Genomic DNA, 14,394 nt, shown 5'->3' on the forward strand with positions numbered 1-14,394 from the left:
ATAGAACAGTCAACTGGAGATCTGAAACTCCTATCATGTTATATTTCACTGTTGTATCTCCTATGCCAGACACACATAGAAAGGAAAAGTCCTACCTCCACTTGTGGACCATTCATGGGTACTAGTCTTTGTAACTAAGTTTGCACAGTAGCAGCACTTTACAAAGAAGTAGGAACCAGATGGAATATATTCACAAGTTATCTCACCCTTTATACATCCTACAAGACTGACAGCTACTTAGGCCCAACTCTGAGGTCTTTTGCTTTCGATCTAGCCCATAATTTCTCTAGAGTAAATTCAGTTACTGGCACTAGAAGAATCTTGATGAATGACACCATCACTCAAGTTCCCAATGAACATTTATTTGCCTTGAAAATTATGGGCTGAAAACTAGCTACCAGTTTCTTCCATAATCCTGTTTGACACCAAAGCAGGATATTTCTTGTTAGAAGATGGGAAGACAGGACGTTTCTCAATCTTGTCTGGGGAAGGTGGACATCACTGCTTGTCAGTACAAATCTGGCAACTTGGCACAAGACTGTGTGTTTAATTCCTGTCTTTTGAAAACTAACAGTCCCACACACGTGGATTGATCCCAGTTTTCTTGTAGACACAAGTTGCCTGCCCTCTAAGCACTTATTCTTTCTTAAAGTGGGCATTAAGTATTTTGGCTTAACAATAAGGCTGCAATTCCAGGCTGGGCTGCTTTTCAGTCTGGGGAACTTCATATTTTGAATGGTAATATTGTGAACTCTTGGCAAAACATTAGGCTTAATTCCAATGTAATTATTTGTGCAACTATGTATTTAATATCTGTCTCCTATAAATATCATAGTAGGGGCTATACCTTTATTATTTCACTGTTGTATCTCCTATGCCAGACACATATAGTAGGCACGCAATAAATGTTTGCTGAATTAAAAATATATATATATCTCATGAGTGCATATCGATAGTTCTAATTCAAAGTTAACACTATAGTGCTTTTTTCTGTATCTTTTTAACTTTGAAATCTTGGTTCCTAACAACATTAATATTTATTTATTTGTTTTACTTGTTTTATTTTACATTATACGAAAGTACATTTTTATAATGTTTTATAATATACAAAAATATAAGAACATTATTACTAACAATAAACTTATTAAATGCAATTCAAAAGATCTTTGCAGTTTTGTCCTTAGAGTTTATGTAGAAAATGTTACAGTATTCCATGTTCCAAAGTTACTTTAAGTAATTATTTTCTTGGCGTGATTTACATTCAGTTTTGTTCATTTGTTTCTGTTTGTGTTCAGTGTTAGGGTTTTTCTTATTTGACTTAATTTCATTTTTTGAACAGTAAATCATGATTTAGAAATCAAAACTATAAAAAAGGATACTCACAGAATTCTTGTTCCTACCCTTATTCTCTATACCCATTCTACTCATCCTCTGTAAGTAACCATTTCCATTTTCAAAAATTTGTTTATTCTCATTTTTTCACAAAAATAAATATATATACATATGTATAAAAATATTTACATATTTGTGCATGTGTGGATATGCCCTAGTTTATTCAACCAGTCTTCTATTGATGGATACTTGGATTTCTCTTCAAGCTTTTTATATTTCAAATAATTTCAAAATGCAGAACAAAGTACATATCATTTTGCATTTGTGGAAAATGTATATTCAGCTAGATTTCTAGAAGGATTACTGTGTCAAAGGGTAAATGAACACATAATTTTGTTAAATATTGCTGAATTTTCCCTCCAAAAGGGTTTTGCCATTTTGTAATCCCACTGGCTGTGTGTAAGAATACCTGTTCCTCCCCAGGCTTACCAACAGAGTATCTCGTCAAGCTTTTAGACAGCTGCTGGTCAAGAACTGAGAAGGATATGAGATTGTACCTTCCTTGCATGCTAACAAGTTAGACTAGCATGTTTTTGTGGGTGCTGCCAGAAGACATTAGACTTTTAAGTTAGAGGCAAGAGAATTTGTTATTTATGGCACAGCAAGAGCCTGAGCTTCATGTTGGTATCAGTTCATCTTGTCCTTCAAGTCCCAGGGGGATGATGAGGAGTGGCCCAGATAGGCGCTTTGCCCAGGTGGGTTTGTGTCACAGCAGAGGAACACCAAGCTTAGGATATCCCCAGTTCTTCTAAGGAGCAGCTAAAAAACCTGTCCAACCTTTATTAACCCCAAAGGAAAATATTATCTTTATTATCCTGGTCAGGAAAAAATCTGCTCTCTGTCCCAGAGGGAGACACTATTTTTGTCCTTCCAGGCTGTTTGCAATACAAACATCCTTGAAAAGATGGTTGAGAACAAAAGCTGTCACAGGATGTATAGAAACACCATGGAGATTGTCTCTCAACGCTGCCAATCTGGTAAGTGAAGAATAGTATTTCAATATATTTTAATTTTCATTTATTTTATAAGGAATGATGCTGAATATTTTTTCAAATATTTCACAGGCATTTGACTTTCATCTTCTATGAACTGTCTCAACATTTCTGGCCATTTTTCTATTGGGTTTTTGTCTTTATCTTAAAAAAAAAAAGCTTAATTATGACATACCATAAAGTTCATCCATTTAAAGTGTATAATTCGATGATATTTAGTAACATTTATATTTAGTTGTACAACCATCACCATAATATAATTTTGGAACATTGTGAAGAACTCTCCGCATATCCATTAGCAGTCACCCCTCATTCCCAACCCCGACCTGTACCCAATCCAGCCCTAGGTGACCACTAATCTACTCTCTGTCTCCACAGATTTGCCTATTTCGGATATTTCATATAAATGTTATACAATAAGTGATCTTTTATGACTGGCTTTTTTTGCTTAGCCTAATGTTCTAAAGGTTATTCCATGTTGTAGCATCTATTAATATTCTAATATTTTAAGTTATTTATCTATGGTAGAAATTAGCTATTTTATGTACTTTAAGCTGCAATTATTTTCTCCCAGTTTTTCATTTGTCATCTTTGACTTCACTTATGATGTTTTTGCCAAGCAAGTGTATAGATAGATAGACAGATAGACAGACAGACAGACAAATGAGACAGAGAGAGAGAGAGAGAGAGAGATCTGTATTTGAATATATTTTTTCTCTATAGCTTCTGGAATTTAAATTATTATTAGAAAGGCTATCTTCATATCCAGGTTATAGAGAAATGAACACATATTTTCCTCTTTATGTTTTGCTTTCTTTACATTGAAATAACTGATCTATTTAGAGTATATTTTAATGTAAAGTAAGGGACATCAATCCAAATACATATTTTTTTCAAATGACTCTCCAGTTGTGCTAACACCATTTTTTTAAAGTTAATCTTTTCCCTCAAGGATTTAAGATGCTAGCTACCTTTTGCCAATGCTAAATTTACATATGTACTTAGAACTGTTTCCATTGGTTTGTCTGTCTAGCCAAGCATCAACACCACAGTGTTTTAATTATAGGGTCTCTAAGGTAACTTTTAGTATGTGGTAAAACCAATCCTTTCTTATTGCTCTTCTTTTTGAAGACGTTCATAAGTATTCTTGCTCATTAATTTTTCCATACAAAGTTTAGGATCCAGTGCCAGGAAAAACTACACTGGATTTTTTGGTGGAGAGCAGGGGATTACATTAAATTTACATGTTAACCTGGGGAGATGACACATTTATGATATTGATTGATCCTATCAAAGAACAAGGAATGTGTTTCTATTTTTGCTTTATCCTACTTTTGTGATTTTCAAAACTGTTTCAAAATCTTCGTATTGGCTTATGAATAATTATTTAAAGCACAGTGATCTCATCCTCTATGTGACCAGGTCAATTGAGTATGACCAATCAATTAGCAACTCTTCTCTTTGAGGAGAAGTAAGGAAGTGGGCTGACAAAGAGTAAACAGAAGAGCAATCATTTCCCTGATTTTTTGTTCTATTAACTCCACTGAGGGTTTTGCATATGTTTATGTTGTCAGCTATGCTATTATATAGTACTCATTGAAACACTGTCCTTAGTAAGCTTTATTGGACAATCTGACTGAGCACAATGAGAGATGAGAAACAGACTACAGAGTGATTTTGGGATCTAGTTTATAACAGGGCTTTGGAATAAAGTTATTTTTTACTCAATTCAGAAACTTCTGAAAGGACATTTCATCTGCCCAATATGCTTGTTCTAGAAGTAGTCAGAGGAGAAATATCAAGCACCAGGAAAGTGGTTTCACAAAGTGGAAAGCAGGACTTCTCTGATATTCTGTTAGATTCCACCCCCGTGAGAGATAGCTGTACTCTAGGTTAACTCTAGGCTTGCTTTAAAATCTAATGGAAAAATAAAATAAAATAAAACCTAGTGGAATAACAGAGAGTATATAAAATAAGGAAATACAGTGGGAAAGGAAAAGCCTATTTCTTTCTTCAAATCCTTCCAGCTCCTACTCAGCTCAGAGAACAAAGAGGTTTATTATGTAGGACCACCAGCAATCTTGTGTCAATAATGTTCAGCCATCTCTGTTGGCACCATCATCTCAGCCTCTTTTTGGACTCTCGAGTTAACCACAGTTTGGCAAAATAAAAGACCTCCTCTTCCAAAAAGTTTCCCATGCTTTGAATCTTTCCTAGTACCTTTATTCCCCCTTACAATGTACCAAAACATCTATACAGTGGGGTTCTGAGTACCTGTAAAAAGGAATGAGAACAATTTCTATATGCAACAGTAGAATGATTGCCAAGATATATTGTTGAGAGCAAAAAAGTCAAGGTAGAGGAAAGTATGTACAATTTGCTAGCATTTATCTAAGAAAGGACTATATAGATATATAGATATGTTTATACTAAAAACAAACAATAGAGACAGTCTACAGCCCTTGCCTTCACTACTCACACTAGCCTAGACTGCTTATGTCCAGATAGCCTGTAGCTCCACTGCACTATGTGTGTCATTTTGGCCCTTTTGGGCAGTGGTGATTGTCTCTCCGATCAGTGTCTGGGTGCTATGAATATTGCACACTGACGTCCAGATGCATTTTATCTTCAGAATGTTAAGGGATACACCAACTACCACTTCAGATTTCATCAGTTGGCGGTGGCTGACAAGCTGTTTGGAATGCAGCCAATTAAAGCAAAGAAATATTCTAATTTATCAGTGGCTCTGTTACAGTGGTGAAATCTAAAACCATAAGAAGTTGTAACACCGTTTTGAATTTGATTACTAGACCCAAGTGCATAGTGAGATAATCTTTCATTTTTATGACAAAGGAAAAACTGAGCAAAATATTTGTATGTTGCATTTATTTTATGGGATAATAAGAAAGTATTCCTGGGCAGAGACAACTATGGAGTCAGACCTTTATTTAAAAACATGGTAGAATGTAAATTTGGGGCTATGAATTCAGAAGCTAAAGTTCTTGTTAACTTGAAACATGCCCCAACTCCTTTTGGGAAGCTGACTCTATGAAGTTTTTATTTAAAACTAAATGGCAATTTTCTATCAGTGGAAACGGTTCAATATCACCACTGTAGAGATGAACCTCTGCATACCCTCTTCAAAACATTATAGAGGTTTTGAAACAGAAATTGTGATGAGAAAGTGAGGAGAACTGGAGACAGTAAGTGTGGCCAACTCTTTAAAGGACTTTTATTATAAAGGAGAGTGGGAAATTGAGGATGACAGATATTACAGTACATACGGATATGCATATGCTATAAATGATCTAGGAGAAAAACTGATGATGCAAGAGACAAGGAACAATCCTTAAAACTCAAGCAAGGTATATCTCCTGTGATTCTACTGAGATAAAATAATTAATATTTGTCTGGGGAAGCAGATTTATTCATTTTTACATATTAATATACATGCATAATTCTGGATCCCTTTTGAAAAGGATGCTATTAAGAAACATTTGATGGCAGATAGAAGAATTGGATGTTTTTTGTCAGGAGGCTTGAATTCCAGCTAAGTAGCTGCCACTCTATTGAAGACATTCAAGTATGGTACACTCTCCAGATATTTGCGATTGACATGGAAGACAATCCCAACTTGCTTGCTGCCAGAAAGGTGGCAAATTATATTAGGAGTGAACACTATTAAGTCTTTTTTAGCTCTGAGGAAGATATTCAGGTCCTAGATGAAGTCATATTTTCCTTGAAAACTTATTATAACAGTTCATGCTTCAGTAGGTTTGTATTTCATTTTTAAGTGCATTTGGAAGAATACAGCATGGTGGTCTTCTCTGGAGAAGGTTCGGATGAACATCTACATATGTTTTTATATATAGGGTTACATAAATTTTCACAAGACTTCTTCTAAAAAAGCTAAGGAGGAAAGTAAGAAACTTCTGAAGAAACTCCATTTGATGTTCTCCACACAGATCAAAAACTGCTACACACATCCTTGAACCAAGAGTTCCTTTCCTGGGACACCAAAAATGAGAATTCCAAAAACTGAGATCAAAAAACATCTCCTGAGATATTTGAGGACTCTAATATGATACTTAAAGAGATGCTCTGGTGACTGAAAGAAAACTTCAGTGATGGCATAACTCAATTAAGAATTTCTGGTTCTGATAAAAGACTCTGAAAAGCCAAAGCAATATTGAGAAAGAACAAAGTTCAAAGTATCACACTACCTGATTTCAAACTAAACGACGAGGTTATAATCAAAACAGCAAGGTATTGGCATAAAAACAGATACATAGATAAATGAAACAGAAGAGAAAACCCGGAAATAAATCCATGTCTATATGGTCAATTAATCTATGACAAAGAAGGCAAAAATATACAATGGGGTAAAGACAGTCTTCTCAATAAATGGTGCTGGGAAAACTGGACAGATACATGCAAAAAATGACTCTAAACCAATTTCTTACACCATGTACAAAAATAAATTCAAAATGAATTAAAGACTTAAATGTAAGACATAAAACTATAAAACTCCTAGAAGAAAACATAGGCAATAAACTATTTGACATTGGTCTTAGCAATATTTTTTTTGGATATGCCCCCTAGGGCAAAGAGAACAAAAGCAAAAATAAACAAATGGGACTACATCAAACTAAAAACTTTTGCACTATAAAGGAAACCATTAACAAAACAAAAAGGCAAACTTCTGAATGGGAAAATATACTTGCAAATGATATATCCACTAAGGGGTTAATATCCAAAATGTATAAGAAGTCATACAGCTCAACATCAAAAAAACAAACAACCTGATTTTAAAATGGGCAGAAGACATGAATAGGTATTTCTTCAAAGAGGATAAACAGACATGTGAAAAAGATACTCAACATCACTAATCATCAGGGAAATGCAAGTCAAAACCACAATGAGATATCACCTCACACCTGTCAAAATGGCCATCATCAATAAATCAACAAGCAACAAGTGTTGGTGAGCATGTGAAGAAAAGGGAGCCCTTGTGCACTGCCAGTGGAAATGTAAATTGGAGCAGCCATTATGGAAAACAATATGGAGGTTCCTCAAAAAATTAAAAATACAACTACCATTTGACCCAGCAATTCCACTTCTACATATTTATTCAAAGAAATTCAAAACACTAATTCAAAATATGCAACCCTATGTTCATTGCAGCATTATTTACAATAGCCAAGATATAGAAACAACCTAAGTGTTCATCGACAGGTGAATGTGTAAAAAAGATGTGGTATATACAATGAAATATTACTCAGCCATTGAAAAGATGAAATCTTGCCATGTGAGACAACATGGTTGTAGCTAGAGGATATTACGCTAAGTGAAATAAGTCAGACAGAGAAAGATAAATAACATATGACTTCACATATACGTGGAATCTAAAAATAAGTAAATAAACGAACAAACAAAACAGAAACAAACTCATAGATACAAAGAAGAAATTGATGGTCATCAGATAGAAGGGTAGTTGGGGGTATGGGTGAAAAAGGAGAAAGGGGTTAAGTACAAATTGCCAGTTATAAAAATAATCACAGAGATGTAAAGTACAGCATAGGGAATATAGTCAATAATATTGTAATAACTTTGTATGGTGCCATAGGGGTACTAGACTTATCAGGGTGATCACTCTGTAAGATATATAAATGTCTAATCACTATGTTGTATACCTGAAACTAATATAATATTGTATGTCAACTATAACTGAAATACAAATTTAAAAAATTTTTCTGTTTTAGGATTATAAGAATATATTGAACATCGAATTGATAATGCAATGATGGCAACTTCAGGACAAAAATTTCCCTTCAGCACTCCTAAAACTAAAGAAAGCTATTAATACCATCAAATCTTTGAGTGCCAGGCCACGCTAAATGGTTGACCCATTACTGGATGCCCAACTGGATCAATGCCACTGACCCTTTTGCCCTCACTGTGACCCATTATGAGTCAACTTCCAAAGCTTAGGCCCTCTTTAAGCTATAGACTAAAAATACATGTTTCTTTTTATAAAAGGTAGTGGGATTGGCGGCAGGTAAGGGGAGCAATGAGGTTCAACTACCCAGACTTACATGGGCATGAAAAAAACAAAAGTCTCAAACCTGAAAAAACAAAGAGAAAATAAATCATAAAATTAAAAAGAAATGGTTACCAGTGAGGTGGAGGAAAGAATAAGATAGAGGATACAGAGATATAAACCAGACATGTTTTGTATACCTAACTTTGAAACTATGTAAATATTTTACATAGATTTAAAACAAAATTAAATTTTAGCAATTTCTAGGTATCCTAAGCAAAATGAAACAAATAAAATCACTAAGAATCCTTAATGATCTATTTAGTAAATACAATGCCTTTCTTCAGAGTGCATTCAATTTGTTGGTATAATTTGACATTGATCTCACTGAAATTCTCTTCCTCCTAGGCTTTTCTGAGACTCTCTACTGGTTTACCTTATAGGTCTCCAGTTTCACTTCTCAGTATCCCTCACCGGGCCTTCTTCCTCTACTTGTCTTTTCAATATAGATAGTTCTCATTCTTAATTTACTCTTTTTAATCTACAATCCAATCCTAGAAGCAAGACCACATACTCTCCTAGCTTCTATTGACATATTTACATTAATCTATGATTATGAGAAAGTAAATTTAAGATCAATATACTATTACAGGGGAATATTGTCATGAAAGAGGAAAAATGATCCAATTTCAATGAAACTGCTCTAAAACAGTTCCTTTGAGTAAGTTGTTTTGCCCATCTACTAAATTTCTGTCCACTCCTAAAAGCCTACCTCAGATGTTACCCTTTCTATGAAGCCTTCTTAGATTTCTCTGGCCAGAATTATTACTTCCTCTTTACTCTGATAAAATCTTTCTTATGATATTTATTATATTGTGAAATATCTTTGTGGGTATGTTTTCTCCACTGCTAGACAATGAACTTTTGAAAGCGGCAAAAGTGAGTTTATGGTTCTAAGAAAGGAGAAAGAGAAGAAGGAAGATAAACTGAGGAGAAGAGAACAGAGTTGGGCCCACAAGTAATCAAAGGTAAAGTCAGTTAATTTTCTTCCCCAAGAGTGAGATACAGGATAGTAGGGTCTCAAACAGAAATACCAACTTAAAAGTTAGATGTGTGCTGAAGATTCATGAAATTCAAGGAATCTAAGACAGAGATTTGCTAATTTCTGATCAACTGACAGGGATCTCAGAAAGTACAAGGCAATATTTTTTAATACTTTGTAAAAACAATAGAAAAGGGAGCTTTAAACCATGAAGCTGGAAAAGTTATCCTGACTTATTCCTCCCATATAAAAGTTCAGGCAAACTAACTTCACATGAAAATGAGTAACAAAAAGTCAGCTAGATCTCAAAGTTATAATGAAGAAAAGATGTTAGGACAGCATCTACTACTCACTAAAGACAATGAAAGCAAAGTTTAAAACATGCTGAAACAGATTTAAACCACAAATCAATGATTCAAAATGAGCTAAAACAAATTAACAGAATGATACACTTAAGAAAACAACATAATTAAAAATTAGAAGAACTAAAAAATTGAGATGATAAATATCCTGAGATATTATTCAGGAATGAATAACAAATATAACAAAAAATTAATTTCATAAATGAAGATTACATTAGAAGTAGCACAAGAGCAAATACGGGGGTGGGGGGAAGCCTTATAAGAAATAGGTGAAGTAAGAAAAAAATTTTAAATGAAAAAGAAATTAAGAAAGTAATCAAAAAAACTTGAGAAAAGCAGCACATGAGATGGTCATAAAGGGAGATCTCAAAAAGAAAACCAAAGCAATAAAGAACAAGTACTAAAAACTGTTTTTCAAGAAAACTTTTCTAATAAGAAAAATAACTTGAAGTTACATATTGAAAGTATACACTGCATATCTAAGAAAATCAACTAAGAGCAACCAACTCCAAGACACAGCCTAGTAAAACTACTAAATGTGTAATAAAAAAATATATTGAGCACCTAGGCAAAAATATCATGTCCGGGGTTTACTTCACAATAATTTAGAGTTGGGGACAGTGGGTGGGAGGATAATTGAAACAAGATTGACCATGAGTTTATAATTATTGAAGCTGGATAGAAAATGAGGGTTCACTATATTATTCTGTATGCTTTTGTGTATATTTAAGGTTTTACCCTGTTGTGTGTAGCATGAATGAACTATTGCTACACACAACAGGGAATGAATCTCACAAACATTGTACTGAATGAAAGAAGCCAGACACAAATGTGAGCATACAGTGTGATCCCATTTGTTAAGTTCAAAATAGACAAAACAAATCTATGATGTTAGAAGTCAGGATAGTGGTTACCGTTGGGAGAACGGTAACTGAGAGGGTGCCAGGGGCAGGGGACCTTCTGCTGTGCCGAAAATATCCTCTTTGGTTGCATAGGTGTGTTTACTTTGCTAAAATTCACCAAATTGTACACTTATTATTTAAAGTCTTTTTCTGTGTGAATGCTGTACTTAAAAAAGTTTTTTGATTTGCAAAATTAAAAGTAAAAATGAAAAAAAGTAAAAACGAATAAATTAATAACAACTAATTCTTGTATATTCTAAGAAAGCTTATTTCTACACCCAATTTTAGTGGATACTCCTGGAAGACAGCTTTACTACTAAAGATATACCTAACTCTTTGTTAGCAAAAACAAGGAAGCACATATCCAAAACCTAGATACTGAAAGAAAGTTAACAAGTCTTTCAACATAGTATCTAACAAGTAGTCAAACTGCTATATATACATGCATACACATAGAGCTGCTACTCAACACTGAAATGCCTCGAGTATTGCTAAGTCCACAAAGCCTACTCTTGTGTATCAATCACACTACAGCAGTTTGACTTACTATATTTGACCAACTTGACTAACTAGAACATACACACACATACTGTACAATATATATAACCTTATTCTTCAAGGCATTGAGGGATAATTGTATAAATCACTGATGAACACACTCTGCCTTGTCTTATTATGAAAGAAGATATGCATGCTCTCTCGCCAAAAACAATATAAAACCTGGACAAGAAAAAAAAAAAAAAACCCTAGATAAAATTAAAATTTTTTAAAAAAAGCTGGACAAGATAAAGCAGTCTGGGCTACATTCCGGCCAGATACAGTCCTTTGTTTAATATAGAAGTAAAATCCATTTCATGACTTTCATTTACTCATTATCTCAAATCCATTCTTGTTAAAGTCACACAGCCAGTGAGGGTGAAATTAGAACTCTTAACCATTAAAAGTGCAGGTCTCAGTATGAAGCTTCAGAAAGCATTGAAGTTGAGACACTTGCCTCCCATATGTCAGGCCCACTCCTCCACCATCAAACATTGGTCTTCCAGCATTTCAGCTAGTGCTCCTCTTAGAATAAGCAAATGCATGGATATCGTCCCTTTTAACTCACACTCTCTTAAGAGATTAAAAGAGGTTTCTTATCCATAATAATCTTTTGACATTATAAGAGTACAGTCAAAGAAAAAACTGTATGTCCCTTAACTGCTTGCTGATACCTGTGAAAAACTTTTCATTCTACTATTAGAAATAAAGACAAATGGGTATCTTTTGGCTCTGGCCATGATCAAATATCTTATATTAGACTAACCCTCTCATAATAAAACAACGATAAACTACACAAAACATTTAAAAATAACTGTGTGATAAAACTGTTGTTGACTCATCCACACCCCTTTGGATCCCTTTTCTCAGTCCTGTGCACTCGACTGCCAAAAACTAAATATTTTGTTGCTAACAGCTCATCCCTGCAACCTTAAGAGTATATATTCTCAAAGAGGGCAACAATTGGTTCTTGGGGAGCAAAAAACTTTTTACTCCTTTTATGTATAAAGCACAGATAAAAATGTAGTACGTAAACAGATATACAGTATATTTATGGTGATAAAATTTCACGAGGAGTGAATAGAGGAAAAAAAGGCTAACTAAGGGTGTGATAATTAGCTAAATGTTGAGAACAATGTTTTGGAGGATTGTGCATGGATGTTAGAGTTGATTTGCCCATAAAGAAAGCCTGAAATGCTTGGAAATTTGATATTCCCTAGAATGGACCACAGCCAATGACAAAGGCTCACTCTAACATGATAATTAATGTTCCAGAGTGTTCTAGAGATGAGGCTGAGTCTGGGCCATCACACAAATGGTACCTCCCTTGGCATCTTCCCTTTCCGTATCCTGATTCTCCCACTGCCTTAACGGTTTATCTAGGAAGCATTTTCTTAATTAATCATTTTATCCAAATCCTTGGTTCAGAGTCTACTTCTGAAAGAATCCAACCTACAACAAATTGTTGAAGCCACTGGAAAGCAATAAGCACATGCAGTACCTTATGAACAATTAGAGAACGGAAGCTCATAAAGATCAAGCCGATACACTGGTGCCCTCTCCTTCTGCCAGAAAAGTAAGCACAATTTGTTATTCACAATGTCCAGATCCAAACAAAACATGCTTTAAAAAAAGAAAAAAAAGAACCAAATTATCAGAAACCAAGAGAAGAAACCCAGACCATAAGAAAAGAGCCACAAGAGATTTAGATTTGGGGATTATCAGACAAGGCCTTTAAAACATCTATGATTTATATTCAAGAAAAGAGAAGATGAACAATTTCACCACAGAGTAAGAATCTATATACTTTTTAAAAGTCAAATGGAAGTTCTATAACAGAAAGTGATTATATCTGAAATACATAATTCGATTGATGGCTTTAATATCATCTTAGACACAACAGGATAGAGAATTGGTGAATTGAAGAACAGGTCAGTGTATCAAATTGAAGTACAGAGAATAAAAAATATAGAAAACACAAAAAGAACATAAGAGACTTATGGAACATGATAGAAAGGTCTGACATTGAGGTAACTGGAGTTGAAGAAGCAGAGGAGAGAAAGAATAGAAAAAAAGCAATAATATGGAGAAATGGTAGACAAAAATTTTCCAAAACTAATGAAAGTTATTAAGCCACATTCAAAATGCTCTACAAATCTCAAACAAGACACAGAGAAAACCATGCCTTGACTATAATAGTCAAACTGAAGAAAACCAAATAGAAAAAGAAAAATCTTAAAAACAGAGATTAAAATGACACATTACCTTAAAAAAGGCAACAATAAATTTCAAAGTTAACTTTTCAATAGAAATTATGGAAGAAAACAATAAAATAACATTTTTAAAGCATTGAAAGAAAAAACAGAATTATGTATCAGCAAAAAGAAGGCAAAATAAAAATGTTTTCAACTCAAATGGACTAAAGACCTAAATGGAAGACCTAAAACTCCAAAAATCTCAGGAAAAAATATATAAGAAAAGATTCACAACACTGAATTTGGCAATGATTTCTTGCATATAACACAAAAGGCACAGGAACAAAAGCAAAACTAAATAAACGGGACTATGTTAAACTTAAGAACTTCTGGGCATCAAAGGATACGATCAATAGAGTGAAAAGGCAGCCTAGGAATAAAAAATATTTGCCAATCATACATCTGATAAGGAGTTAACATCCATAATATATAGAATTCTTACAATTCAATGACAAAAAAATAATAACCCAATTAAAAAATGGGCAAATAACTTGAATAGATATTTCACCAAAGACGATATACAATGGGCAGCAAACATATGAAAACATGCTCAATATCACTAATCATTAAAGAAATGAAAACTAAAAGCACTGAGATGTCACTTTATAGCCATTAGAATGGTTATTATCAAAAAACAGAAAATAAGTATTGTTGAGGATGTGGAGAAATTGGAACCCTTGTGCACTGTTGGTTATTCAGACTCAGATCCTGGTCAGGTCCTCCTCATAGAAATAACTGTAGGTGTGTGCCCTTTGTGCCTCTCCATTCTCCTTCAACTTCCTATCTTCCCAGTGGCCCACTACATGCTGCCAGAAGAGTAAGCGAACTAAATTATTTATTTCACAATAGCTATTATTTAAAATAGAATTCAC

General features: G+C 34.0%; 2 pseudogenes; both read left to right on the plus strand.

Annotated features, from left to right (window-relative positions):
* Positions 1–4,911: 4,911 nt before the first annotated feature.
* Positions 4,912–5,538, plus strand: LOC112469026 (annotated as a pseudogene).
* Positions 5,539–5,645: 107 nt separating this feature from the next.
* LOC102879232 lies at positions 5,646–8,375 on the plus strand (annotated as a pseudogene).
* The last annotated feature ends 6,019 nt before the right edge of the window (positions 8,376–14,394 follow it).

The sequence above is a fragment of the Pteropus alecto genome, unplaced genomic scaffold, assembly GCF_000325575.1.
Source record: "Pteropus alecto unplaced genomic scaffold, ASM32557v1 scaffold13, whole genome shotgun sequence".
Taxonomy (NCBI): Eukaryota; Metazoa; Chordata; class Mammalia; order Chiroptera; family Pteropodidae; genus Pteropus; species Pteropus alecto.